The 24,833-nt window shown below is 38.9% G+C and overlaps 1 long non-coding RNA gene across 1 annotated transcript in view; it reads left to right on the top strand.

Moving 5' to 3' along the window:
• The window catches only part of LOC110143423 (uncharacterized), a 40,395-nt gene extending 16,433 nt beyond the window's left edge, over positions 1–23,962 (top strand). Inside the window, exon 4 of the long non-coding RNA XR_002315583.2 lies at positions 21,567–23,962. This is a non-coding gene — a long non-coding RNA (uncharacterized lncRNA). The remainder of the gene's footprint in view (positions 1–21,566) is intronic.
• The last annotated feature ends 871 nt before the right edge of the window (positions 23,963–24,833 follow it).

The raw sequence follows: 24,833 nt of genomic DNA, 5'->3' as shown, positions 1-24,833 counted from the left end.
TCCCACCTCCCTCTCCACCCGATCCCTCTGGGTCTTCCCAGTGCACCAGGCCCGAGCACTGGTCTCATGCACCCAACCTGGGCTGGTGATCTGTTTCACCCTAGATAATATACATGTTTTGATGCTGTTCTCTTGAAACATCCCACCCTCGCCTTCTCCCAGAGTCCACAAGTCTGTTCTATACATCTGAGTCTCTTTTTCTGTTTTGCATATAGGGTTATCGTTACCATCTTTCTAAAGTCCATATATATGTGTTAGTATACTGTAATGGTCTTTATCTTTCTGGCTTACTTCGCTCTGTATAATGGGCTCCAGTTTCATCCATCTCATTAGAACTGATTCAAATGAATTCTTTTTAATGGCTGAGTAATATTCCATGGTGTATATGTACCACAGCTTCCTCATCCATTCGTCTGCTGATGGGCATCTAGGTTGCTTCCATGTCCTGGCTATTATAAACAGTGCTGCGATGAACATTGGGGTGCACGTGTCTCTTTCAGATCTGGTTTCCTCGGTGTGTATGCCCAGAAGTGGGATTGCTGGGTCATATGGCAGTTCTATTTCTAGCTTTTTAAGAAATCTCCACACTGTTTTCCAGAGTGGCTGTACTAACTTGCATTCCCACCAACAGTGTAAGAGGGTTCCCTTTTCTCCACACCCTCTCCAGCATTTATTGCTTGTAGACTTTTGGATAGCAGCCATCCTGACTGGCATGTAATGGTACCTCATTGTGGTTTTGATTTGCATTTCTCTGATAATGAGTGATGTTGAGCATCTTTTCATGTGTTTTTTTGCCATCTGTATGTCTTCCTTGGAGAAATGTCTGTTTAGTTCTTTGGCCCATTTTTGATTGGGTCATTTATTTTTCTGGAGTTGAGCTTCAGGAGTTGCTTGTATATTTTTGAGATTAATCCTTTGTCTGTTGCTTCGTTTGCTATTATTTTCTCCCAATAGGAGGGCTGTCTTTTCACCTTGCTTATAGTTTCCTTTGTTGTGCAAAAGCTTTTAAGTTTCATTAGGTCCCATTTGTTTATTTTTGCTTTTGTTTCTAAAATTCTGGGACGTGGGTAATAGAGGATCCCACTGTGATTTATGTCGGAGAGTGTTTTGCCTATGCTCTCCTCTAGGAGTTTTATAGTTTCTGGTCTTACATTTAGATCTTTAATCGACTTTGAGTTTATTTTTGTGTATGGTGTTAGAAAGTGTTCTAGTTTCATTCTTTTACAGGTGGTTGACCAGTTTTCCCAGCACCACTTGTTAAAGAGGTTGTCTTTTTTCCATTGTATATCCTTGCCTCCTTTGTCGAAGATAAGGTGACCATAGGTTCGTGGATTTATCTCTGGGCTTTCTATTCTGTTCCATTGATCTATATTTCTGTCTTTGTGCCAGTACCACACTGTCTTGATGACTGTGGCTTTGTAGTATAGTCTGAAGTCAGGCAGGTTGATTCCTCCAGTTCCATTCTTCTTTCTCAAGGTTACTTTGGCTATTCGAGGTTTTTTGTATTTCCATACAAATTGTGAAATTGTTTGTTCTAGTTCTGTGAAAAATACCGTTGGTAGTTTGATAGGGATTGCATTGAATCTATAGATTGCTTTGGGTAGTATAGCTATTTTGACAATATTGATTCTTCCAATCCATGAACACGGTATATTTCTCCATCTGTTTGTGTCCTCTTTGATTTCTTTCATCAGTGTTTTATAGTTTTCTATGTATAGGTCTTTTGTTTCTTTAGGTAGATATACTCCTAAGTATTTTATTCTTTTCGTTGCAATGGTGAATGGTATTGTTTCCTTAATTTCTCTTTCTGTTTTCTCATTGTTAGTGTATAGGAATGCAAGAGATTTCTGTGTGTTAATTTTATATCCTGCAACTTTACTGTATTCGTTGATTAGCTCTAGTAATTTTCTGGTAGAGTCTTTAGGGTTTTCTATGTAGAGGATCATGTCATCTGCAAACAGAGAGAGTTTCACGTCTTCTTTTCCTATCTGGATTCCTTTTACTTCTTTTTCTGCCCTGATTGCTGTGGCCAACACTTCCAAAACTATGTTGAATAGGAGTGGTGAGAGTGGGCACCCTTGTCTTGTTCCTGATTTCAGGGGAAATGCTTTCAATTTTTCACCATTGAGGGTGATGCTTGCTGTGGGTTTGTCATATATAGCTTTTATTATATTGAGGTATGTTCCTTCTATTCCTGCTTTCTGGAGAGTTTTAATCATAAATGGATGTTGAATTTTGTCAAAGGCTTTTTCTGCATCTATTGAGATAATCATATGGTTTTTATCTTTCAATTTGTTAATGTGGTGTATTACATTGATTGATTTGTGGATATTAAAGAATCCTTGCATTCCTGGGATAAAGCCCACTTGGTCATGGTGTATGATTTTTTTAATATGTTGCTGGGTTCTGTTTGCTAGAATTTTGTTAAGGAATTTTGCATCTATGATCATCAGTGATATTGGCCTGTAGTTTTCTTTTTTTGTGGCATCTTTGTCTGGTTTTGGAATTAGGGTGATGGTGGCCTCATAGAATGAGTTTGGAAGTTTACCTTCTTCTGCAATTTTCTGGAAGAGTTTAAGTAAGATAGGTGTTAGCCCTTCTCTAAATTTTTGGTAGAATTCAGCTGTGAAGCCATCTGGTCCTGGGCTTCTGTTTGCTGGAAGATTTCTGATTACAGTTTCGATTTCCTTGCTTGTGATCGTTTTGTTAAGATCTTCTATTTCTTCCTGGTTCAGTTTTGGAAAGTTATACTTCTCTAAGAACTTGTCCATTTCTTCCAAGTTGTCCATTTTATTGGCATAGAGCTGCTGGTAGTAGTCTCTTATGATCCTTTGTATTTCAGTGTTGTCTGTTGTGATCTCTCCATTTTCGTTTCTAATTTTGTTAATTTGGTTCTTCTCCCTTTGTTCCTTAATGAGTCTTGCTAATGGTTTGTCAATTTTGTTTATTTTTTCAAAAAACCAACTTTTAGCTTTGTTGATTTTTGCTATGGCCTCTTTAGTTTATTTTGCATTTATTTCTGCCCTAATTTTTAAGATTTCTTTCCTTCTACTAACCCTGGGGTTCTTCATTTCTTCCTTCTCTAGTTGCTTTAGGTGTAGAGTTAGGTTATTTATTTGACTTTTTTCTTGTTTCTTGAGGTAAGCCTGTAATGCTATGAATCTTCCCCTTAGCACTGCTTTTACAGTGTCCCATAGGTTTTGGGTTGTTGTGTTTTCATTTTCATTCATTTCTATGCATATTTTGATTTCTTTTTTGATTTCTTCTATGATTTGTTGGTTATTCAGAAGCGTGTTGTTTAGCCTCCATATGTTTGAATTTTTAATAATTTTTTTCCTGTAATTGAGATCTAATCTTACTGCACTGTGGTCAGAAAAGATGACTGGAATGATTTCAATTTTTTTTAAATTACCAAGACTAGATTTGGGCCCAGGATGTGATCTATTCTGGAGAACATTCCGTGTGCACTTGAGAACAAGGTGAAGTTGATTGTTTTGGGGTGAAACGTCCTATAGATGTCAATTAGGTCTAGCTGGTCCATTGTGTCCTTTAAAGTTTGTGTTTCCTTGTTCATTTTCTGTTTAGTTGATCTATCCATAGTTGTGAGTGGGGTATTAAAGTCTCCCACTATTATTGTGTTACTATTAATTTCCTCTTTCATACTCATTAGCATTTGCCTTACATATTGCAGTGCTCCTATGTTGGGTGCATATATATTTATAATTGTTATATCTTCTTCTTGGATTGATCCTTTGATCATTATGTAGTATCCATCTTTGTCTCTTTTCACAGCCTTTATTTGAAAGTCTATTTTATCTGATACGAGTATTGCGACTCCTGCTTTCTTTTGGTCTCTGTTTGCGTGAAATATTTTTTTCCAGCCCTTCACTTTTAGTCTGTATGTGTCCCTTGTTTTGAGGTGGGTCTCTTGTAGACAGCATATATAGGGGTCTTGCTTTTGTATCCATTCAGCCAGCCTTTGTCTTTTGGTTGGGGCATTCAACCCATTTACATTTAAGGTAATTATTGATAGGTATGGTCCCGTTGCCATTTATTTTGTTGTTTGGGGTTCAGGTTTATACCACCTTTCTGTGTTTCCTGTCTAGAGAAGAGCCTTAAGTATTTGTTGAAGAGCTGGTTTGGTGGTGCTGAATTCTCTCAGCTTTTGCTTGTCTGTAAAGCTTTTGAGTTCTCCTTCATATCTGAATGAGATCCTTGCTGGGTAGAGTAATCTAGGTTGTAGGTTATTCTCTTTCATTACTTTAAGTATGTCCTGCCATTCCCTTCTGGCCTGAAGGGTTTCTATTGATAGATCAGCTGTTATCCTTATGGGAATCCCTTTGTGTGTTATTTGTTGTTTCTCCCTCGCTGCTTTTAATATTTGTTCTTTGTGTTTGATCTTTGTTAATTTGATTAATATGTGTCTTGGGGTGTTTTGCCTTGGGTTTATCCTGTTTGGGACTCTCTGGGTTTCTTGGACTTGGGTGGCTATTTCCTTCCCCATTTTAGGGAAGTTTTCAGCTATTATCTCCTCGAGTAACTTCTCATGGCCTTTCTTTTTGTCTTCTTCTTCTGGGACTCCTATGATTCGAATGTTGGGGCGTTTCACATTGTCCCAGAGTCCCTGAGGTTGTCCTCATTTCTTTTGATTCTTTTTTCTTTTTTCCTCTCTGCTTCATTTATTTCCACCATTTTATCTTCTACCTTACTTACCCTATCTTCTGTCTCTGTTATTCTACTCATGGTTCCCTCCAGAGTGTTTTTGATCTTATTTCATTATTAATTTTTAATTGACTTTTTTTTATTTCTTCTAGGTCCTTGTTAAACATTTCTTGCATCTTCTCAATCTTTGTCTCCAGGCTATTTATTTGTAACTCCATTTTGTTTTCAAGATTTTGGATCATTTTTATTATCATTATTCTAAATTCTTTTTCAGGTAGATTCCCTATTTCCTCCTCTTTCGTTTGACTTGGTGGGCTTTTTTCATGTTCCTTTAGCTGTTGGGTATTTCTCTGACTTTTCATCTTGTTTAGATTGCTGTGTCTGGAGTGGGCTTTCTGTATTCTTGTGGTCTGTGGTTCCTTTTTATTGTGGAGGTTTCACCCAGTGGGTGGGGTTGGACGATTGGTTTGTCAAGGTTTCCTGGTTAGGGAAGCTTGTGTCAGCATTCTGGTGCATGGAATTGGATTTCTTCTCTCTGGAGTGCAATGGAGTGTCCAGTAATGAGTTTTGCGATGGGTCTATGTATTAGGTGTGACTTTGGACAGCCTGTATGTTGACACTCAGGTCTATGTTCCTGCGTTGCTAAAGAATTTGCGTGGTATGTCTTGTACTGGAGCTTATTGGCTCTTGGGTGATGGTTGGTTTTGGTGTAGGTATGGAGGCTTTTGGATGGTCTCTTATTCCTTAATGTTCCATGTAGTCAGGAGTTTTCTGGTTTTCTCAGGTTTGGGGCTTATGTCTCTTGCCTCTGGATTTCAGTTTTATTCTTCCAATAGTCTCAAGACTTCTCCAACTACACAGCACTGATAATAAAACTTCTAGGTTAATGGTGAAAAGATTCTCCACCGTGAGAGACCACCAGAGAGGTTCACAGAGTTACATGAAGAATAGGAGAGGGAGGAAGGAGATAGAGGTGAGCAGGAGGAGAAAAAGGGGACTCAAGAGGAGAGAGCCAGATCTACACAGTTATCTGTTCCCAAAGTGTTCTCCGTAGCCCACCCACAAAGATTCACAGAGTTGGATTGGGAAGAGAAGGGGAAAGGAGAAAATAGAGGTGTTCTGAGGTAGAAAACAGAGAGTCAAAAGTGGGAGAGTAATCACCACACTCCTGAATAGAAATGGGAACTGAATATTGGATTCTTAAATGTCCAAAATTTATATCACATACTGAAAAACAAAGATTAAAAATCTAGTGTAGAGGTTAGACTCTTTGAAATACAATATTTAAAAACAAAAACAAAAACACTAAAAAAATTTAGAAATGTATATGAAGTTTGGTTTAAAAATAGGGTTTCTCTCTTTTTTTTTTGGCAATGTTATAGTGAAATGAAAATGAAAATTAAGGAATAATAGAGGAGTATTAGAGGACTTTAAAAGGAAATAGGAGAGAAAAACAAGAAAAAAAAAAGAAAAAAATATTTTTTTTCCCTAATTAAAAAAATCATAAAAATATATGAAAATGAAAGTTGAGGAGTAATGGGGGAGTAATAGGGAATTTTAAAAGAAATAAAAGAGAAAAAATAAAAAATAAAAAAAAAGGAAAGAAAAAAAATTTTTTTTTAAATTAAAAAAAATATATACATATATATCTAGGAAATTCTCTGGAGTTGTTGCGGTCAGTGTAGGTTCAATTCATTTTCAGATAGCTCCTCTTTCCACCTTACATTTCTCGATATCTATAGGCCCCTTCCGGTGTAGTCGGTGTTACCTTCAGGGATTTTAATCTGTTGCACCGGTCCTTTCTGAAGCGGTTCCCTTTGTTTATTTGGCTTCTGTTTGCCGTCTCTTCGGTGTCTAATTTCCGCCCTGACACAGGCGGGCGGAGGTGATCTCTTATTTAGGTTCGCTAATTCAGTTCAGTCCTGCTACGGGGAGGGCGGGGCGCTGCAGACAGATACCGCTCCGTGTGGCTAGCACTCACCGGCCACACTGGGTTTGCCCCGCTCACGGGTGTCAGTGCTTTCCCCGTCTGCACTGCTCAGGCTCCCGGCTGCTCTATATGGAGCGGGCCCTGCATTGAGTGCAGTTCCAGTTTTCGGGTACTCCACAAAAGCGAGGATTTGGTTGCGCCTGCGTTTTGTGCCTTCCCCGGCCTGACCGGTTCAGGCAGCCAGAGGCTTGGATGCACTCTCCCCGGGTGCGGTGCGCCTTTTCCCTCCGCGTCGAGCGGCCCAGGCAGCCAGATCTGGGCACACTCTCCTCGGATGCGGCGTGCCTTTCCCCTCCTTGGCGAGCGGCTCAGGCAGCCAGAGGCTTGGGCGCACTCTCCCCGGGTATGGCGCGCTTTTTCCCTCCGCGGCCCCAGCGCGCGCCGCCAGTCGGGTCTCAGGAAGTCTTTAGATAGGAACCGGGGGCCTGTTTGCAGTGTGGGAGGGGGTGGCTTCTCAGGGGCTGAGTTTGCCCTTTTCCCCTCCCCCCTGCCTCCTACCTCCAGCGGGGGTGGGCCTGCTCTTCTCAGGAGTTTCTCAGTCCCTTAATGCCGCCCGCTCCTCTCCGTTCTGCCCCCGCTTGTTGCTGGTGGGTATGGGCGTCTGGGGTACTTTTCTGCTGGGAGTTGCTTTTAGGCACGTAATCTGTGAGCCTTGTTTAATTTTTCCTCCCAGTTAGATTGCCGAAAACTTCCCCCAGTCCCGCCAGTGTGAGGGTTTCCTGGTGATTGGAAACTTCCTCTATTAAGACTCCCTTCCCGGGACGGGTCTCCGTCCGTAGCTCTTTTGACTCCTTTTTTTATCTTTTATATTTTGTCCTACCTCCCTTCGAAGATAATGGGCTGCTTTTCTGGGCGCCTGATGTCCTCTGCTAGTGATCAGAAGTTGTTTTGTGAAATTTGCTCAGCGTTCAAATGTTCTTTCGATGAATTTGTAGGGGAGAAAGTGGTCTCCCCATCCTATTCCTCCGCCATCTTGGCTCCTCCCTCTGTGATATTTCTTAAAGTCCACTTGACTTTGCATTCCAGGGTGTCTGGCTCTAGGTGAGTGATCACACCATCGTCGTTATCTGGGTCACAAAGATCTTTTTTGTATAGTTCTTCTGTGTATTCTTGCCACCTCTTCTTAATATCTTCTGCTTCTGTTATTTCAATACAATTTCTGTATTGTTCCCATCTTTGCACAAAATGCACCCTTGGTATCTCTCATTTTCTTAAAGAGATCTCTAGTCTTTGCCATTCTGTTGTTTTTCTCTATTTCTTTGCATTGTTCGCTGAGGAAGGCTTTCTTATCTCTCCTTGCTATTCTTTGGAACTCTGCATTCAAATGGGTATATCTTTCCTTTTCTCCTTTACGTTTAGCTTCTCTTCTTTTCTCAGCTATTTGTAAGGCTTCCTCAGACAACCATTTTGCCTTTTAACATTTCTTTTTCTTGTGGATGGTCTTGATCACTGCCTCCTGTACAATGTCACAAACCTCTGTCCATATTTCTTCAGGCACCCTGTCTGTCAGATCTTCTCTCTTTAATCTATTTGTCACTTCCACTGTATAATTGTGAGGGATTTGATTTAGGTCCTACATGAATGGTCTAGTGGTTTTCCCTACTTTCTTCAATTTAAGGCTGAATTTGGCAATAAGGAGTTCATGATCTGAGCCACAGTCTGCTCCCAGTCTTGTTTTGCTGACAGTATAGAGTTTCTCCATCTTTGGCTGCAAAGAATATAATCAATCTGATTTCGGTCTCGACCATCTGATGATGTCCATGTATAGAGTCTTCTCTTGTGTTGTTGGAAGAAGGTGTTTGCTATGACCAGTGTGTTCTCTTGGCAAAACTCTGTTAGCTTTTGCCCCGCTTCAGTTTTTACTTCAGGGTCAAAATTTGCCTTTTACTCCAAGTATCTCTTGACTTCCTACCTTTGCATTCCAGTCCCCTATGATGAAAAGGATATCTTTTTTGGGTGTTTGTTCTAGAAGGTCTGGTAGGTCTTCATAGAACCATTCAACTTCAGCTTCTTCATTACTGGTCGGGGCATAGATTTGGATTACTGTGATATTGAATGGTTTGCCTTGGAAACGAACAGAGATCATTCTGTCATTTTGGTATTGCATCTAAGTACTGCATTTCGGATTCTTTTGTTGACTATGATGGCTACTCCATTTCTTCTAAGGGATTTTTGCCCACAATAGTAGATATAATGGTCATCTAAGTTAAATTCACCCATTCCAGTCCATTTTAGTTCACTGATTCCTAAAATCTCAATGTTCACTCTTGCCATCTCCAATTTGACCACTTCCAATTTACCTTGATTCATGGACCTAACATTCCAGTTTCCTATGCAAAATTGCTCTTTACAGCATTGGACTTTACTTCCACCACCAGTCACACCCACAGCTGGGTATTGTTTTTACTTTGGCTCCATCTCTTCATTCTTTCTACAGTTATTTCTCTACTGATCTCCAGTAGCATATTGGGCACCTACCGATTTGGGGAGTTCATCTTTCAGTGTCATATCTTTTTCCCTTCTCATACTGTTCATGAGGTTGTCAAGGCAAGAATGCTGAAGTGGTTTGCCATATCCTTCTCCAATGGACCACATTTTATCAGAACTCTCCACCACTACTCATCCGTCTTGGGTTGCCCTATATGGCACGGCTCATAGTTTCATTGAGATAGACAAGGCTGTGGTCCATATGATCAGTTTGGTTAGTTTTCTGTAATTGTGGTTTTCATTCTGTCTTCCCTGTGAAGGATAAGGATGAGAGACTTATGGAAGTTTCCTGATGGGAGAGACTGATTGAGGGGGAAGCTGGGTATTGTTTTGATGGGTGAGGCCATGCTCAGTAAATCTTTAATCCAATTTTCTGTTGATGGGCAGTGCTGTGTTCCCTCCCTGTATTCTGACCTGAGGCCAAACTATGGTGGAGGTGATGAAGATAATGGTGACCTCCTTCAAAAGGTCCCAGGCATACACTGCTGCACTCAGTGCCCCGACCCTGCAGCAGGCCACCACCAACCTACACCTCCACCAGGGACTCCTGGACACTCACGGGCAAGTTGGATCAGTCTCTTGAGGGGTCATTGCTCCTTTCTCCTGGGTCCTGGTGCACACAAGTTTCCTTTGTGCCCTCTTAGAGTCTGTTTCCCCAGTCCTGTGTAAGTTCTGGTGGCTCTCTGGTGGGGTTAATGGCGACCTCCTCCAAGAGGGCTTATGCCATACCCAGGTCTGCTGCACCCAGAGTCCCTGCCCCTGCAGCAGGCCACTGCTGACCCGTTTCTCCACAGGAGACACTCAAACACAGTTCTGGTTCAGTCTCTGTGGGGTCTCTGGGTCCTGGTGCACACAAGGTTTGTTTGAGCCTTCTGAGTGTCTCTGGCAGGTATAGGGTTTGATTCTAAACATGATTTCGCCTCTCCTACTGTCTTACTGGAGCTTCTCATTTGCTCTTGGACGTGGGGCATCTTTTTTCGGTGTGATCCAACATTCTCCTGTCGACAGTTGTTCAGCAGCGAGTTGTAGCTTTGGAGTTCTCGCAGGAGGAGATGAGCACATGTCTTTCTACTCCACCATCTTGTAGTCAACAAGGCTTCCCTGGTGGCTCAGACAGTAAAGAATCTGCCTGCAGTGCGGGACATCCAAGTTCGATCCCTGGGTTGGGAAGGTCCCCTGGAGATGGAAATGGCAACCCACTCCAGTATTCTTGCCTGGAGAATCCCATGGACAGAGGATCCTGGCAGGTTACAGTCCATGGGGTCACAAAGAGTTGGACACAACTGAGCGACTTCACTCTGTGAATCTCATCCATGCTGAAATATTTGTACCTGCTTGAATGTGCCATGCTGTTTTTTTCTACATGAAAAATCTCCAAATCCTCCCACATTGATAGGAATTCTTCTTGTATATCTCTTAAGACAATAAATTTTCCCTGATGCTAAATACTTCATATGATTTGGATTTGGTGCACCTTGATGAATCTTTTATGTGCTCCCCTAGATTATGTGTTTACCTCTACACAACAGCATAGATGAGATCTCTAGACACTGGCACAGTGTTTGGCACATAAAATCCTCCCAAAATTTTTTTAAAACAAGTCATCAGTATGTACAAGATTAATACAGAGTAATAAGATAAGGTGGCAAAGATTGGATCTTCAGGGAGTATTTAAGAAGTAGGCAGGGGAAGAAACGGCAATAGAACCCAAAATGTGGTCAAAGATTCTCCAAACACAGAACCAGAAGAGAGTGGTAGTACTTGGTCATATATACTGATTTGCCTAGGATAGTACTGAATTATACCTGCTATACTGACTCCTGTCCAGTTTAATTTTGTTCCAGGTTTTTCATGTTTAATGAGATGTTATGAGTATTTTCATTGAGATAAACTCGGGTGTATTTTTAGAAGTGTTGGTACCAAGGTATGCACCTTGATTCTTCCAGACCAAAGCACTCATCTCTCCATCTGCTGGTAGTGACTGGCAGCAGACAGGTCTCAACTTGATTCCTCTCTAAATGCTTAAAATTTGTGGTCTAGTCATTTAATTCCAAGACTTGTCCTCAGGTAGAGCCACATTATCTCATTTAATGCCTGATAAATGCAAGGAGTAAAAGTCCTATCTGCTTCCAATTTTGGATACTTGTAAGATCCATCCCAGCTCCAGAGCTCCCCATGAGAGATTAAATTTATTTCCCAGGTGGCTCAGTGGTAAAGAACCTACCTGCCAATGCAGAAGACACTTGGGTTCAAACTCTGGGTAGGGAAGATCTGTTGTAGAAGGAAATGGCAACCCACGCCAGTATTCTTGCCTGGAAAATCTCATGCACAGAGGAGCCTGGTGGTCTACAGTCCATGGGGGTCATGAAAGAGTCTGACATGACTTAGTAACTAAACAGCAACAACAGCAGCTGAGAAACAGATAACTCTGGCTGCAGGTGGTTGTAGACTATTCAGTGGTGATGTCCCTGACAACACCTGTCATTCCAGTCATTTGTGACATGGTTTGTGCTACAACATTCAAGACACTCAAGTCCACCAGGACATTAGTCAGAGTAGGCAGAGTCAGTGGGAAACAAGGAAAATTATTGGTTGGGTGTGCATGAAATTTGTAGAAGCTGTACATGAAATATGTAGAATATGAAAATAGAAGCTGAACACTCCTGTCCTAGGGTACATAGGATATATTAAAAGCTCTTATTTGAATTATTTTCATTTATTGTATAATGAAACTACTGTATAATTTGATTAACGGTATTGTGTTTTCCAATACCCATTTTCAGCATTAATGATCTAAATAAAGAGCATGCTTTACTTAGTAAAAATTTTTGTTCAGAATTTACATTTCTCAAAGAAATTGATGAGCAGAATGTATTTTGCTTAAAACACTTGGATCAGTATTGCGATGCACATGGGGACCATATCTGGTCACTTGAAAGCCAAGAGACAAATCTACTGAAGAAGCAGTACTATTTGTTTCAAATTAGTAGTCTTTTGAAGAAGGCTGTGTCCAAAGTTCATAATTTTACAAATGTACTTTCAGAATATATTATACATCACAGTAGAGGGCATGATTTTTTCATCTAGATCAAAAAATAATTGCTTGCTCATTTTTTTATTCAAGCTTTTCATGTGTAGATATGAAAAGTGAAGTGTTAGTTCATTTATCATAAATAGAGACAGATAAGTAAGAAACTGGGCTTCCCAGGTGGCACTAGTGGTAAAGAACCTGCCTGCCAATGCAGGAGATGTAAGAGAAATAGGTTTGATCCCTGGGTCAGGAAGATCCCCTGGAGGAGGGCATGGCAACCCACTGCAGTATTCTTGCCTGGAGAATCCTATGGACAGAGGATCCTGGCGGGCTATGATCCACTGGGTCGTAAAGAGTCGGACATGACTGAAGTGACTTAGCACACACTCGTGCAAGCAAGAAACCATGAAGAATGTGAACACACTGGCTTCATCAGCAGGACTTCACAAATAGTCAAGTGTTGCCAATTTTATATTTGTGTCATCAAATGATTCAAAGATAAAATCATTCTATTGATGGTTCAATTTTTCATTCAATATATGGAGTCAAAGTAAAACTTTGGGGAATTTATTATGTCAAAGGTGAATCAGCTAATATTTTGAATGTAATTATAAGTCAGTAATAAAATTTCTCACTAAAAGAAAACTATTAGGTTTAACAATAATATGAAACAGATTTTATGAAGAAACAGCTCTGTGATAAAACAATGTTCTTAGTAAATTGAGACCTATGATATAGAAATGTAGTAAGAATTCTTTCTAAAATACATATGATGTACAATTGAATGCAAACAGAGCTCTGATATTTTAAAAAGAAGCCAGTCTAAATAGAAGCTTTGGTTGTCAATTTGTAACATATATGGACAATTGACTTACAAAGTTAATTGCAAAGTTAATTCAACAAAGAAGGTTATGTTGAATTATAAAACATACTTCAGAAAGTATATACTTTCTCCCTTTATCCAAAACCAGTCAGACTTTAGAAATACTTGAGCCTTTGAAGAACCATTTTGTAAGTCAGTTTAACCTACCAAATGATATTGGGCTATTTTTGGAAACAGGTACTCCAAATTTTTGTTGAATTTATTCAAAAGTAGCTTTAAATTTTTAATGAAAATATTCAATGAATGGAGCAATCAACACCTGCAGTTTTTAAAACTTTTAGAAAATTTTAATTATTAAATAAAAAATTGCACAATGGAAGATGTTGAACTTATCCTCACAAGCAAGGGAAGTACTGAATAAATTAAATAAGGACAGGCCATCATATGTGCTTTGGTTTCCAAATTCTCTAAGTCTACCTTGTAAAATTCAACTTGAAAGAACTTTTAAGTGGGTAAATTTAAGTTATGTCTGGAATGAATAAAATTTAGCAGACAGTTTTACAGCATCTAAATTTGGTGAAACATTGAAAGGAATCATAGGTGACTTATTTGACAGTTGTAGAAAGATCTCTGAATGTTAGCCAAAAAGAGTATTTGTGGAAGTTTGGGCTGAAATACTTACATGTTTGTGGTGGCTGTGAGATATGTCTGGCAGCACACCAACCTCAGCTTATGTCTCTTCCACCCAACCTTCTTCCTCTCTCCCTCAGCATTAGACTACCATTGCAATCTGACCAAGTCTTCCACTCACAGTATTTCCTTAAAAAAATTCCTCTCGCATTTAATCCTATGTTGGTGTCTGCATCTCAGAAAACTGGGACTATCACATGACATTTTTGAAAAATTTATATTTTTAAATTCATTTTTATTGGCATATAATTGCTTTACAATACTGTGTTATTCTCTATTGTACAGTTAAATGAATCAGCTATATGTATACATATATCCCCTCTTTTTTGAATTTACTTCCCATTAGGTCACCACAGAGTACTGAGTAGAGTTCCTTATGCTGTACAGTAGGTTCTCATGAGTTATCTGTTTTCTATATACTGGTGTATATACATGACATTTTATTTTAAAAAATAGAATTGAAGATATCCTTCACTTAGTACAATTTGCTTTTGTTCTGAGCTTATCAGGTACTTCAGCACCCTTAGAATAATTTTCCAATTGATGTTATTTTGGCTTTTCTTTTGACTTTTTCTATAAAAAGTCAACCGAAGTTGTCAACATTTCAAATTTCTTAACATAAAATGCTAATTTTTACCCAGATCAGGAGACACTTGACAATGAAAGGAAATGCTAAGATTTATATAAATTTTGAGCTTTTTATTTATAAATGAACAGAGTTCTATCCAAAATTTTTATTTCAAAGTTAAATTCTTTCCAAAAAATATGGAAATAGCACATATTGTTTACATGAAAGCAGAATTATGTCATGAAAGGCCTTTATGTTGAATTTGTAACCTTTATTGTGGTATGAAAGATATGAAAAATATTTCACACATTTAGTGTATGTATTCTGATGTGTTCACACATATGCATGATAACATCAAACAACCAAGGTACTGTACATATCCAACACCTCCAAAAATTTCCTTTTTTTTTGGTAAGAACACTTACATGAGATCTCTCCTCTTATTATATTTTACAATGCAGAATACCATACTGTTAACTACAGGTACTACGTTGTACAGCAGATTTCTAGAACTTACTCATTTTGCATACCAGAAACGTTATATCCATTGAAAAACAATTTCCCATTTCCTCTTCCCCTGAGTCCCTGGCAAACCATCATTCTATTTTCTTTGACTATTTTGGATGGTTGTAAGTGAACCATGTGGCATTTGTCGTTCAGTGACTGGCTTATTTCACATAATATAATATCTTGTAGATTCATCCATGTTGTCATAAGTGGTAGGATTTCCTCTTTTTTTAAGGCTGAATAATACTTTATTGCACATATAGATGTAGCATCTCTAAGAAAAATAAATGCAAAAAAGCAAAATGGCTGTCTGAGGAGGCCTTACAAATAGCTGTGAAAAGAAGAAAAGCGAAAAGCAAAGGAGAAAAGGAGAGATAGACCCATTTGAATGCAGAGTTCCAAAGAATGGCAAGGAGAGATAAGAAAGCCTTCCTCAGTGATCAATACAAAGAAATAGAGGAAAATAATAGAATGGGAAAGACTAGAGATCTCTTCAAGAAAATAAGAGATACCAAGGGAACATTTCATGCAAAGATGGGCTCAATAAAGCACAGAAATGGTATGGACCTGACAGAAGCAGAAAATATTAAGAAGAGGTGGCAAGAATATGCAGAAACTGTAGGAAAGAGATCTTCATTACCCAGATAATCACGATGGTGTGATCACTCACCTAGAGCCAGACATCCTAGAATGTGACGTCAAGTGGGTCTTAGGAAGCATCACTAAGAACAAAGCTAGTGGAGGTGATGGTATTCCAGTTGAGCTATTTCAAATCCTAAAAGATGATGCTGTGAAAGTGCTACACTCAATATGCCAGCAAATTTGGAAAACTCAGCAATGGTCACAGGACTGGAAAAGGTCAGTTTTCATTTCAATCCCAAAGAAAGGCAATGACAAAGAATGTTCAAACTACCACACAATTGCATTCATCTCATGCTAGTAAAGTAATGCTCAAAATTCTCCAAGCCAGGCTTCAGCAACATGTGAATCGTGAACTTCCAGATGTTCAAGCTGAGTTTAGAAAAGGCAGAGATCAAATTGCCAACATCCACTGGATCATCAAAAAAGCAAGAGAATTCCAGAAAACCATCTATTTCTGCTTTATTTACTATGCCAAAGCCTTTGACTCTGTGGATCACAATAAACTGTGGAAAATTCTGATAGAGATGGGAATACCAGACCACCTGACCAGATTTCTTGAGAAATCTGTATGCAGGTCAGGAAGTAATAGTCAGAACTAGACATGGAGAAACAGACTGGTTCCAAATAGGAAAAGGAGTATGTCAAGGCTGTATATTGTCATCCTGCTTATTTAACTTATATGCAGAGTACATTATGAGAAACGCTGGGCTTGATGAGCCACAATCTGGAATCAAGATAGCTGGGAAAAATATCAATAACCTCAGATATGCAGATGACACCACCCTTATGGCACAAAGTGAAGAAGAACTAAAGAGCCTCTTGATGAGAGTGAAAGAGGAGAGTGAAAAAGTTGGCTTAAAGCTCAACATTCAGAAAACTAAGATCATGGCATCTGGTCCCATCACTTAATGGCAAATAGATGGAGAAACAGTGGAAATAGTGAGAGACTTTATTTTTGTGGGCTCCAAAATCACTGCAGATGGTGATTGTAGCCATGAAATTTAAAGATGCTTACTCCTTGGAAGGAAAGTTATGACCAACCTAGATAGCATATTAAAAAGCAGAGACATTACTTTGCCAACAAAGGTCTGTCTAGTCAAGGCTATGGTTTTTCCAGTAGTCATGTATGGATGTGAGAGTTGGACTATAAAGAAAGCTGAGCGCCGAAGAATTGATGCTTTTGAACTGTGGTGTTGGAGAAGACTCTTGAGAGTCCCTTGGACTGCAAGCAGATCCAACCAGTCCATTCTAAAGGAGGTCAGTCCTGAGTGTTCATTGGAAGGACTGATGTTGAAGCTGAAACTCCAATATTTTGGCCATCTGATGTGAAGAGCTGACTTATTTGAAAAGACCTGATGCTGGGAAAGATTGAAGGCAGGAGAAGGGGACGAGAGAGGATGAGATGGTTGCATGGCAACACCGCCTCAATGGACATGATTTTGGGTAAACTCTGGGAGTTGGTGATGGACAGGGAGGCCTGCCGTGCTATGGTCCATGGGGTCACAAAGAGTGGGACACAATTGAGAGACTGAACTGAACTGAACTGACTACATTTTATTCATTCATTGTTGATGGATATTTAGGTTATTTTCCTGGATTCATTGTCCTACTTGGATATGAATGTGGGATTGCAGAGACCTCTTCTAGATCCTGATTTCAACTCTATTGGGAATATGCCCAAAATGAGATTTCTCAATTAAAACCATAGTGATTTATAACCTCATGCCTATTAGGATAATTCCCAAGTAGCACTAGTGGTAAAGAATCCGCCTGCCAATGCAGGAGATGCAAAAGTTGTGGGTTCAATCCCTGCATCAGGAAGATCCCCTGGAGTAGGAAATGGCAATCCACTCCAGTATTCTTGCCTGGAAAATTCCACAGAGAGAGGAACCTGGCCAGCTGCAGTCCATGGGGCCACAAAGAGGCGGACACTCCTTAGCACACCTATTAGGATGGCTATTATAAAAAAATTTTAAACTGTTGATTGGCTAGGATATAGAGAAATTGGAACCTTTATACACTGTTGGTGGTAATATAGAATGGTTCTGACATGAATGAAAACAGTATGGAGGTTCCTCAAGTAATTAAAAATAGAACTCCATATAGTGATTTTTGAACATAAAAAAGGCAGGACAATTATACTTGATATATAGTCACCTTCTTCAATAGTTTCTGAGACTTGTTTGTTGATAATACAATGTTGCCGATAGGTGTTTAGTGATAACTAATTTTTCATAGCCGCTACCCAGAACCTGGAGGGCTGTAGTTGTGGTTCAAGAGTTAGCATAGGGTGAGACAGATCCAGTCCGGTGTGTCTGGGACCTGCTCCCTTGTGGCTGAACTGAAGTATCCCACTTCATGTGTTTTATGTACTGTTCTCTTAAAATATTTACTTTTGTAAAATAAACGCCGCTAAAAATATTTGAAAACTACTGGCCTAGTGTTCTCTTTCTTTAAAGTGAGAACAATGTCTAAAAATATTCTTCCACTTATATTTTCAACTCTTATAAATAGGCTGTTTTTTTTTATTCTTCTTTCCTCTTCTTTTTCTGAATTAGTTTTGTCTTTTGTACTTACTTAAAGTGCAAGAAGAGGGCTTTGAAATGGCTGCATTAGGGTGGAGACTTTTCTTTTTAAAATAATAATGTGCATTTTAAAATAGGAATGTAGGGATAATGAAAAGAAAATATGTACCTTGAAAATTAGCATGGAGACTTATGGTAATATTATTGATACATTCTACCTGAAGAAAATGGGAATACTAAAAAGAAAACAGGCCATAACGTTTCAAAATTTTGTCAAATTCTAATTTCCAAAGTGTTTAGAATAAGAAATGACCTCTATAGGCAGAACATCTTAACCAAGAGAGAAATATAATCACAATTAGAATTTTAAAGCGTGACAGGAAATAATGTGAGATTGTAATGATTTTGATCATAACATTCATAAAAGATCTCTGCTACATAAATTATATCATAGTTATAACTTAAATCTCTATATTAAATTAAAGGCATTTGTAATATATTTTCAAAAATGCTGTTATCTTGTAAAAAATTTTAATCTTGATTATTTATAGAGTAACATTTGAATAAAAAAGTCACACAACTTAAAAAAACCAGCATAAACAGTTCAGTCTATATTTTATAAAACATGTAGCATATATACATGAATAAAAATAACTAGTAAGGTATATATAGCAAAATGTTAATACTGGATATTTCTTTTTAATGTGGTTTATGGTGATTTTAATTTTCTTTATTTGTTTCTTTGCTTCCTAAATATTTGACTAATGCCTGTGTGTTTCTTTTGTAATCAGGCAAGAAAAGCCAAATTAACTTTACTTTTGAAATTATAATTGTAATTTTTTGGCCATATTGTGGTATATAAACAAATAGAACTGAGGTTGAAATGATCAGCAGTGGTGTCTAGGTGAAGGTAGGAAGAAAAGGAGGTCAGGAAAGGATTGGCCTGGTAGATAATGGGGATTGTATTGCTGCATGGCCAAAGATTAGGTGAAGCAACAGTGAAGAAATCTGGCAGGTCAGAGAGTCCAGTATTAACATTTAAGGTATCTGGGGTGGGGAAATTCTTTTGAAGACAAGATCTACATTAGAGCCTGGGAGGAGAGTTAGACTTATAGCAGTTTAAGAGTCCAGCAATTTTATAACAAAGTCATTATATGAATTGCTTCTGTAGATGCAGAAAGACTGTAAAAGTTAGGGAAGATTAAAAATGTGAATAAAATCCCATAAACTTCATTGATTAAGGAGGTGGTGGCAAGTCTACAGATGATGGCAATGAAAAGTCCTAAAAAGCTTTGTAGTGGAGTGACTTAAGTTTTAGAAGAATTGATTTGTCATGAGATATATATATATATATATACATATATATATATAATATGCATTTATTATTATGTATAATTATAAAAATTATGTTTATATTATAATATATAACATATATAAATAAATCCCATTTTACTTGTTTTATTTACAAACCAATTTGTAAAATATAAAGTGTCTATATAAATTGTGCTTGGTACAAAACCCTAAGGAAAATAAAACTTACTATTTTGAAATTTAAACTGATCAAATCAACATGAGTACTACAAAATTCTCTTAGGTCCATAGAAAAAAATTACTTGATTGTTGCTTAATCAGTGATATTAATACATATTTTAAAACTCTGACCAAAAGCATATAGCCAGCATCTGAAAAAACAGCACACTTTACAGAAACACATAGCAATGAGCATCAAGCATTTTCTAGAGTGTTTTAAAATCTGAATTACATGAGCATCAAGGTCTCTAGGGTCTTTTTTAAAGGACAGGAACTTTTCATCAGATTTCATCAGACTATGTTCCTTGCATAAATCCTTTCTTTGCTCTAATTCTGTGTTAAGCAATCAATTTTCAAACTACAAATTCTCCTTTCAAGTAATCAATTCTGATACAACACCTGGTTTGAAAATGTCAGCTGATTCCTACACAGTTGATAAACTAAGTAGCAAACTGAATTTACTGTGGATTATGAATTTCAGATTTACTTGTGTGTGGTTTTATCTATGAGAACCACTAGATCCACACTCTGGCCATCTTCTGGTCATAATTCACATCCCTCTCATGTGAGGGATTGACTCACCTCCTCTCTTAGGATCCCTCTAGTGTTATTTCAGCATAGCATCAGCTTAAACTCATGATTCTTGTTACCTAATCAGGTCCGGGTTTAGATAAGACTCCTTGGGGATGGTTCCCTCTGAAGACTTGTAAACGAAATATCCCACACATACTCAACATGAAATTGTGGGATATACATAGGGGAACCCCTTATAGATAAAGGAGGAATATAGTCACTGGTCTACAGCAGTTCCAAAACCCAGCAGGCACATGTGGCCAATTCCTTGACTAGGCCTCAGTCCTACTTCCTAGAAGTTGTTTTCCATGACTCTTGTCTGTGCTCCTGGAGTCATGGCTCCACTCCCTCTGCCTTTTAAATCATCCTTCCTTTTCCATAAAAAGTTATCTGCGTTTGCAACAGAGTAAACCTTGCCTGCAACCACTAATTTTTTGTTTTTTTGCTACTCTGGGTCTGATCTGCACAGGGTTTTTCTAGTTGCAGCAAGTGGGCATTACTCTTTGTCACAGTGCTTGGGCCTCTCATTGCGGTGGCTTCTTTTACTGTGGAGCATAGACTCCAAGCATGTGGCCCTCAGTACCATGCAGGCTCAGTAGTTATGGCACACGGGCCCAGCTGCTCCGCTGCACATGGAATCTTCCCAGACAGGAATCGAACCCTTGTTTCCTGTGACTCTACCGTGCCACCAGGGAAGTCCCACTAATCTTATATGGGGTGTTTTGAAGCTGGAATTCAGGGATTGGTGAACTTTCACAGGTGTAAATGACATCTGTGACATCATCTGTCCAAGTAGGTGCTGGTACTCCAACACCTTTTTTATTTCTGTCTCTTTCCCTTTCAATCAAAGCTGATAAATCCTTTAAAAAACTTTACAGACTTTTTAATGCATCAATTTATAATACACTTATTTGGAAAAGAGGGCTTCCCTGATAGCTCAGTTGGTAAAGAATCTGCCTGCAATGCAGGAGACCCTGGTTTGATTCCTGGTCAGGAAGATCCACTGGAGAAGGGATAGGCTACCCACTCCAGTATTCTTGGGCTTCCCTCATAGCCCAGCTGGTAAGGCATTCAACTGCAATGCGGGAGACCTGGGTTTGATCCCTGGGTTGGGACGATACCCTGGAAAAGGGAAAATACCCTGGAAAAGGGAAAGGCTACCCACTCCAGTATTCTTGCCTGGAGAATTCCATGGACTGTATAGTCCATGGGGTTGCAAAGAGTTGGACATGACTGAGTGACTTTCACTATTTAGATAAAAGCCACAAATTATTTTAAGATAATCCTTTCTTTACTTTGGGCTCTTGTAAAATTGTTATGGGGAAAGCACTTTTGACTTTAACCTGGAAGCTACTAGGATTAGAAACAGCTTTATTTTTGAACCTAGTGAATCCTAGATCCTTTATATTTAACATCTTATTATTTAATTAACTTCTTTCCTTTCATATTTTATCATAGTGAGAAGTCACTTTTAATATTCTGCCTAGAAATCTTCTTAATTAAATTCCTTATATACATTTTCTATTGTCTTTGTGTAGGGGAGGAGCAAGTTAGCCAAGACGGTGTGATCAGGCCCTCTTGCCTCACGTTTTGTAAACAATGATTATGTAACAGCTGAGCTCATTTATAGCACTGCACCTGCGCGCCACGAGGTACTCACTTGGCCACGGGCTACTTTGTGCGGTGCGCCTGTATAAGCGCCATCTGAGACGGCCTTGAGGGTGTGTTATGGCTACATTATGGCTGTGTCTGGTGGGTGAACGCGAGAGGAGAGAATACAGCATGTCTACTGTTATGGCCGCTGCGCCAGCCAGGAGAGAAGAAACGCATCTACTGTTCCTACGGCTCCTTGAGTTGTTCTTCCAGCTCCCCTGCTCACACCGTGCCGACCCTGGGTTCAGCGAACACTGTGAACAGCGCCACGCTGTGCTGCCAAACTTCCCAATGATACGTAGAAAGAGTTCCTCTCCTCCAGATTGCAGTAACATTTTCCTTACTATCCTTTGAGCAATCATTAAAAGGCTCTTCGAAGCACTCTAGGCTAACTGTCCTCAAATCCATCCAGCTTTTGCTTGGTCCCAAAGTCAGCACCACATAGTTTATGTTTTTGGTATGAACATCTCCACTTACAGGCTTTAAATTTTGTTCTCTGTATCTATTACTGCATAACCCATCCCCGCCCCCCCCCAAAAAAAACAAGCCTTAATGATATAAGATAACCACTTTGTTATACTCATGGATCCTATGAATCAGGAATTTAGATAGATCACAATTTTTTCTAGATAGATAGATCACTAATTTAGATACATCACCGCTATTTAGATAGTAGATGTGGCCTTTCTCTGCTCCTCATTGTCTGAGGCCTCATCTGAGAAGACTGAGAGTGTCTTGATGGTTGAGGACTGAAATCGTCTGAAAGTGTCTTAACTTATATGCCTGGCACTTGATGCTGGCTATTGGCTAGCAAACCTACACAGGGTCTCTTCCTGTAGCCTGGGCTTTCTTACAGCATGATAGCCTCAGCTATCTTAGATGGTGGCCTAGAGCTCCAAAGTTGAGTGTCTTAAAAAGTTGGAAGTCAGCGCCATTTTTATGATTTATTTTGTGAAGTCAAATTGTATCACTTTTGTTGTATGTACCTGATCAAAGCCATAATAAAGATCTTCTTAAGTTCTAGGGGAAAGGACATTGACTCATTATTTGATGGTAAAAGTGTCAAGGTCACATTGTAAGAGGAGCATGTGAGGCATGATATCTATCTATAGTGTTGTGACCATCTTTAGGAAAATAAAATCTGTCACACCAAGTCAGCCTCAATGAGGGGAAATATGTATATTTTTAGCTCCTTCTCTTTCACCACAGTCACTTGCTCCTGGGTCCCTTGAGCAGGCATAGAAGTGGTAGGGGGAACAGAGTGGCATATGCCAAATGTCATTTTGTCAACCTGATTATTGGGAACCTTCTCTATAGTGTATGTCCTTTGGTATGCATTCACATAGGATACACCTTCATAGTGTTCCTGTTGCTAAAGGTCTGTTCATTTACTTCTTTCCCAAGCTTCCTTATGGATTAATCTTCTCTTTCTTTCAATTCCTTGACAATAAAATCAAACAATTAGCCATTATCTATGAATAGTAGAAAGATCTGTATATATAACAATTTTTTAATCTGGATCAAGTGGATAGAACAGTATTCAAAGTTTTAGCTTACTGGCAGAATATTCTTTCCTCACTGTTCCAGAACACTCCCAAATGGGCTTGTACTGCTGTGAAGGCCCACCTTTTGTCAGTGCTGGCATATTATGTAGAATCATCTATAAATCAGACTTGAGGTTCTTTTCCCTCCTAGCCAAGTAGTCATAAGCAACATACCATGAGGACGCAGATGTTGTTAAAGGATGATGACAGCATTATTCAATGTGTGGAATAAAAAGACAAAGCTGAATTGATGGCTTACTTTATTAAGAGAGAGTTTGCTGGTCAGTCTCTCTGAGTAGAGCTTAGTTACTTCAATAAGATTGTTGTTGACTAATTGGCACTTACGGGTGAGTTTATTGGAGTCAGTCTATCCCTGATAGACTGAATTCCAGAAGCAAGGGACTTTCCGTGATTGGCTATATGCCACTATGTCTACAGAACAGTCAGTTTTTTTCTACGAGCATGAGAAACTTTTTATTTCCTGTTGCCCTTTTTGGTCCTCATTCAATAAAGCTGCAGGAGAGACCAATGAGGATTGTCTGGAATTTTATACACTGTTGTTGATTCTCCAGATAATTTTTTGTTATGTGGGACTGTCCTGCATTGTAGAATGTTTCACAGTATCTCTAGCCTCAACTTATATGTCCACAGTTGTGACAATAAAAGTGTCTCTAATATTGAATGGATAAACCACAAGGTCCTGCTGTATAGCAGAGAGAACTATATTCAATATCCTATGGTAAATCACAATGGAAAATATATGAAAAAATGCATATATATATATGTATATATATATAACTGAATTACTTTGCTATTGTAAATCAATTATACTTCAATAAAAATTTTTTTAAAGTCTCCAGACATTGCTAGATGTCCCTTGGGGGACAAATTCACCCCAATTGAGAGTTACTGGCACAGACAAACTTATTAGAAACAAGAAAGCCACTTTAACTGGCCAAATAGTATTCTTTTGGACATTATCTTAGATTCCTCAACCAAGAAGAGGCTAGAAAGGGGCAAACTATCAACAACCTGACTATTGTTGACCCCAGAATATGGACTAAACAGAGTGATCTTTCACAAATGAAGAAGACAAGTTTTGGAGAGAATCCAATGAAAATATTGATGAGTTTGTGGAAATGTATCTTACAGAACAGCAGATAAGGAAACAGCTTGTTATAAACCCCTCTGCTTGTAAATTGCCTTTACTAATTAAGCCTACTTTAGTTTTTTTTTTTTTCTTAATTGTATACCCTCTGAGGCTCACATAGCCTAGGTAATATATATCACCAGACTTCTTAACTACCTCTATCTTATGAGTTATTATAATAATGGAGGGGGATTCAGTTGTTTTCAAGGAACCTGGAGTTGGCTCCTTCTCAGCCCGAGCTGGTCAAGACTGACTGGGGCCTGTGGTGATATCCTACGAGAGACCTTCTGATGTGAGAGAGCCCAAAACTCCACCCTCAGATCACCGTAAGTGCCAGTTTTGAACATTTATCCCACGAAGAAATGTGTAACCCCCATACACCTGAATAAAACACTGATTACATTACCTTTTCCCTTCCTCCAAACCCCTTTCCCCAAGCCTGACCACCCTGCTTCTTT

Source organism: Odocoileus virginianus, chromosome 5 (genome assembly GCF_023699985.2).
Source record: "Odocoileus virginianus isolate 20LAN1187 ecotype Illinois chromosome 5, Ovbor_1.2, whole genome shotgun sequence".
In the NCBI taxonomy this organism is placed as follows: domain Eukaryota; kingdom Metazoa; phylum Chordata; class Mammalia; order Artiodactyla; family Cervidae; genus Odocoileus; species Odocoileus virginianus.
The sequence above is the reverse complement of the archived record's forward strand: the minus strand, read 5'-3'. Positions and strand labels throughout refer to the sequence as shown.